Source organism: Lathamus discolor, chromosome 10 (genome assembly GCF_037157495.1).
Source record: "Lathamus discolor isolate bLatDis1 chromosome 10, bLatDis1.hap1, whole genome shotgun sequence".
Taxonomy (NCBI): domain Eukaryota; kingdom Metazoa; phylum Chordata; class Aves; order Psittaciformes; family Psittacidae; genus Lathamus; species Lathamus discolor.
The window spans coordinates 1,859,135-1,865,134 of record NC_088893.1 but is presented as its reverse complement, the minus strand read 5'-3'; positions in this window follow the sequence as shown (position 1 = coordinate 1,865,134).

Sequence of the window (6,000 nt, the reverse complement as noted above, 5' to 3'; positions counted from 1 at the left end):
AACCGTAAAAATAATGTTTTCATTTTTCTCCTTAAAAGAAAATTCACCCAAAGCACCCTCACTAATATCACTATATACACTATATACATAAGTTTGATCTTTTCTTTTCTCTCCTTTTTTTTTTTTTTTTCCATTATTGACACCAACAAATATTTTACAGTAATAGCAAGTTTAGGACATCATTGAACTACACCCTTTAGGAAGATACAGTAAAAACTACTCTCTGCTGCTGTGATCATATACTCCAAATAAACAAGCCAGGAAGTTAAACGACAGAAAAAATCCACTTTGTATTTTGAAATTTAAGTTGGCATATAAATGTTACGAAGTTCACACAAAAAGGTGGTAAGGGGGGTCAAAACGTATCTCAGCCTTCACCATACTTTAAAATGTAATATTTCAAGGGAAACAAATCTGAGAAAATAAAGTACAGCTTTATAGTTGCATTTAGGTGATAAGAACATATTACTTCCCTTCACAAAACCTGCACCAGGAGTGAACTGCAGTTGCTGGTTATGATTAGAGAAATTAAATAGAAGTGAAATCCTTCAAAACTAACACATTTATGATCTCTTTGGTGAGAAAGAAGGAAAATTGTGTCATTTAATCTTGACTGCAGACTTCCCTGCTCCAAAATTTTCTCATTTCACTGAAGTACCTGTTGCTTGAAGCAAACTTGTCATTATGCCTTAACAACTTTTAGCCATTTAACAGCAGGAAATCATTTTAACATATTTGTATTTTAGTTATCAAGAAGAGTACTATGTAGCATGAACATTAATCTAGCATGAACAATATTTTATAAAACAAGTGACATACATGCTCCTCTTTAAAAATTTCATCAGCATTTCCCCTTGTCATAGAAACAATTGCATTCAGTTCTACAGAACTAGTAGGAGTGAGTTACATGTGGGATTTTTTCATTATCTCTAGCTGTTTAAATGAGTCAAATCTTTCACAATTGAGTATCACTGAAGTAGCAGCTCATGTCCCCAGTACTTTTTTCACCAGGTTGAAAGATACAACCTTCAGCTTTTCAGACATAATGGTACAGGCTAAGATTGATGTAATTTACATTTAATTTGCAATTAATGCAAGCTAAAAATAAATGCCGTACAAATTGAAATCATTGTTAAATATCCAGAACATTTGCTACAATTCCACTGGAAGCACAAGCAGCAATTGGAGGAGAACACACCAAATGCTGTAGTCACAGATTTGTTTCCATACATCTCTTTTCTTGTACGGTTAACCTATGTTGTAATACATGAGGACAAGATTGCAACTCGTGTGAGAGACTCTTTTCATAAATACGTAGCAATAATTCCACTGTTGTACGAGAACATCTAGAAAACAGTAAAACAGTATCAGGTGCTACAGAAAAAGTAACTTTCCAAAGACTTCATGGCAGCACTTGCTTACCACTGAAAGGTAATCCTTACAGCCACATATCATGCTTACTTTTGATTTTTGTTATGCAAATAACATCGTCTCCAAATTCATATATATCATGAATCACAAAATTTCTTGGTAGAGGCTGTTACACAGTGGATAGGGTGAAAGAACCATATGACATACTAAATAATGATTTAAAAGATGCTTTTCTCAGAGAGATGCTGCTTAGGTTGAAATAAAAGAAATTTTATAAAATTGGTGCTATGGGGAGTGTAGAGCATCTTCAAGTGACAGCAGAGTCTGCTCAATGTGTAAAATCATTCTTATGTCAAATGCTTCTTGGTCCTTCTCAATGCCACCCTGAAGGAGCAGAGGGAAAAAAATAAGTTTGCAATAGAAAGGAAATCCCAAATTGCTTCCACTTGTTTTCCAATTCCCATTTGCTCTCTGAAGGTTTCTACTACTCACAGAAACAATACAGTTGAAATAGATATCAAGTTAACTCTACAAAATTGCAGTTGCTATCTATTAATAGTGTATTTGTAACTGTACTATTCCCCTTTAGCCTGTATTTTAACAATTATGCAAATTAAGTTGTACATATTCAATTATTTGCTTTGTTTTAAACCAATATTATATTAGTTTAATTGATTATCCATACATCTATGCTTGTCAGATTAACTTGTTCCAAGCTCTGTTTGGTATAAGTCAAGGCTCTGTTTTGCGATACACACTACTACAGAATTGCCTAGAATCGAAGCTACCAAAACATTTGCTTTCCCCATCTAGGAAAAAAGATACCAGAAGAACTATACAAAGTAGGCTAAGAATCCCAAACCAGTGGTACGCAGTTTGACCACCCTTTTAGCTGGAAGAATACTTCATCTCTCAAGACTGCTAAATTCCAGCCAGTATATTCTTTGCCTGGGTAGGATAATAATGAATAGGAAACACACCAGTTAACCAAATTCTGCTAGTTAATTAGTATCCTACCAGTTTCATAATAACCCCCCCCATATTCTTGAGACCATGTATTTCCAAATATTAACTGAGAATAATTGAGTTATTGGAAAATTACTTTTACTTGCTCAGCTTTATTAATACATGTAATCATATTTCAATTTTAAAAGTCACTATCCAAACCAGTATCAAGACAACTCAGCTGCAGAATCCAGCTCCAGTGCAGAAATATATTAGATGGATCATGAGAGGAAAAATGTATCATTAGATTAATTAGGCAATTATCAGAATTCACAGCTGCTGTCTTTGACAACTGATTCAGTGGATCTGCATTAATGAGGGATACTTTCTATACACTTTCTACACACTTTCTACAAATAGAAGTTTATAGAAACATTTATTTATTTGATGTTTGTCATGAAAGCTAATAAAAAAGGGACTGTACACTCAAACTAAGCTGCTGGTCAAGAAGTATGATCAAAAGGTAGTTCTTACATCCATGCTTCTCTAATATACTGCATTCAATAATTAATTGAGAATGCTTATGATGTCCATTTACTTCAGTAGTACTTCTGTTTTTAAAGCTTTATTGAAGACACGATTGGGCCCAATTTGATTTTTATAGCCAGTATATTTTTCAAGCAGCTGAATTCAACAAAACAGGAGTATGTACAGCAGCTTATTAATAAAATGTCTAAAATACAGTAATGAAATGTGAGAACTTGATGCTCACAGTACTATGCAGATATAAACTGAGATATGCCAGGTTATCACCTGTTCAGCGATCCTACTCAACTGTGTCAGTTGAGTTATGGGACCAAAGTTTCTTAACTACTAGCATTTAGTTGCTTATCCAAATCAGACTTCTACTTCTTGAAGTCCAAAATAATCTTGTAAAGTCAAGAAATAGAACAGGATCTGTGCTATTTATGCCCCTGTAGAAGAATTCTTCAGTTTATTGTCCCTGGGGCAATGAAATTTATGACTGGCTGAAGGCAGTTTTCTCACCCACACAGGAACAGCCAGGACTTCTTTCATAAGGTAGCATGCAGTTTGCTAAGCAAACAGCAACCAAATCCTGATTACAACACCGCTCCTGTCCACTTTTGCACCCATGGACACCAGTTGAGGCATGTAAGACTGCAACTGCAACTGAACCAGCACAGCTTGTAGTACTCCTAGTACTCTTGCAAGGCATTAAACTGGTTGTGCACAAGCACGTTACGTTCATCTATTAGTCATATTTCTACAGATAATGTTTGAATGGGAGTATAAATGGCAATGGACACGGTCCAATGTAAAGTCCTGCTACAGAGTATATGCAGAACACATAGAATATCCAAAGGGTCAGTAAAATATCCAAAGCAGGTCAGTAAACACAAGAACAAATGAATTTCCTATGGAAAATTGTTAACTTTTGAAGCAAGTATGTAACAAAAAAAAAAAAAAATTTTTTTGTGAAGTTATATTCAAGTTTCAATTGGAGCTTTTTATTCCAACTCAAGGTAATTTCTTTTTTTTAACCTCCTTGTACTGAGATAAAAAATACAATCAATTTTTCAGTCAGTAAAGGCATGCCAGAAAAAAAACCCTAAACAAACACAACCCATCACCAGAGGTTGCTTTCATATGAATTTTCAAATGAGCATATAATTACAACTTCAAACACTTAACATTTTATTTTCATTAAGTGGGACTGATATAAAGGTAAGGACACCCTCTCTAGTGCTCAGAGAATAAAATAAACACACAGAAAAATATATGTTACTCAGAAGAAAGCACATATTAATGTATTAGTGAAAGATGAACACAAGATTTACACAGATGTAATAAGGAAAATTGGGTTTACTAATGACCAAACAAAGAAACTGAAACGTTACAGTGAGAAGTCCTTGCCTGGCAGAACCCAAAAGCTATTTATTAATTTCTTTTACAGAGCTCTCCTGCTCAGCAAATCCTTTGCATGCTCTCAGCTTTAGTCAGCATTTTACATAATCTCCTTACTTAAAGCTACACAAGCCTCTCTAGCAAATTCTAAAAGCTGCTTTTAGATCTTGTACAAACAGCACCACCTTCCCAGATTTACAAATTTCTTCGCTGGGAGGAATGATCCAACTTTCTTGACAAATCCCTGATGAATTTTGTGGATATTCACAAAGGATAAATACAGCACATAAAGGACAAAGCAAATTTGATTTTGCAATCAGTATGCAGGATTGCTCAAATACCATTAACAGAAAATGGAGGGGAATGGATAAATTTCTTCAGATATGCTGTTTCTAAAACAAAGGCTTCAGAAGAAAGTTTGTATATCATTTGGTATTACTATAAGAAAATAGAAAGTGATTCCACAGTGAAATTTGTTACACAGTTTGAGCGAGTTGTCATACCGAACGTGAATGTGATACTCAAAAAACATCTCTCAAAACCAAACAAAAGAGCCCCAAGGACAATAAACACCTTCCAAGGAATAGAACTTGTAATGATTGTCACAAGTCTTAAGCATTAGCTGCCATTCTTTAAATTCCTGTAAACATTTAGATTTCTTCAAGTATATCAGGTTATATTCAGGAGAGCTTTTCTTTGAAGTTATATCTTCACAAGATGGATCTCATGTTCCACCTGTATTTTATTTAATTCCTAGCCTTAATGCTGATGTTACAGGAACAACTATTTGCTGCCATATTTCCTTTTTTTGTCTACTTCTGTTTCTTTTTTTTTTTTTTTTGCCTCTATATAGGGTCTGTTAGAAGACAGTGATGAGCTCACATGATTAGCTCTAAGTAACCCTCAAAGATGTTTCTTAGCATGCATAAAGACATGTGATTTACCTGACTGCAATCCCTAAACATGTATTAATCCCTAAACATAAACCCTATAATGAGTGCTGCTTTTAATACGGAACCATGCTCTGTGTTCCATAGTCAGATATGCCAAAAATTACAATTAAAAAGAGAGTGAGAAAAAAAAAGAAGGCAACACATAACTGTTCACTCAACTGCTGCTCAGATTTTGGCTAACCCAGCTCACGCTAAGGCACGATGAATGCTGGGAGCATTAGGTGTGCCCTTAGGTCACAGCCAGAGCTGTGCCTAGGCAGGACAGATGACCAGGAATAGCTAAGAGACAGCCATGATCTCCTGCAAACTGCTGTCTCCTGCAGCCACTGTCTTTCGTCTTCAGAATGTGCTAACTGATAGAAATGGTATAGAACAAGCCTTCAAAATAGAAAGCATAAAACATCAGCATACCCAAAAAAGCTTTGAAGCAGCTCCAACAGCAGTCAGACTGCTGGGAATTCTGTGCTTCCTGCTGTCATACAGGGGACACCTACACCCTGACAGAGGAGGAGGGATGAGCACACTCACTATTGGCTAGGTAACTATAGTATTTTTTTTCTCATAAATGCACAGATTAAGAGTTACGGGTTATAAATTGTGAAACCATATGACTGGAATGAGATATGAATGAAGTCATACGCTAGTCTATTTATTGTATTTCTTAATGAGCTCATGAAATGAAATTTAAAACACAGTATGTTGTCATGTAAACTTGAGAGACCCAAATGGACAGTGGCAGCAGTGGTGTGGGATATTATGGTTTCATACTGCCTGCTACACAAAGAAACTACAGTGTTCCCAGTCT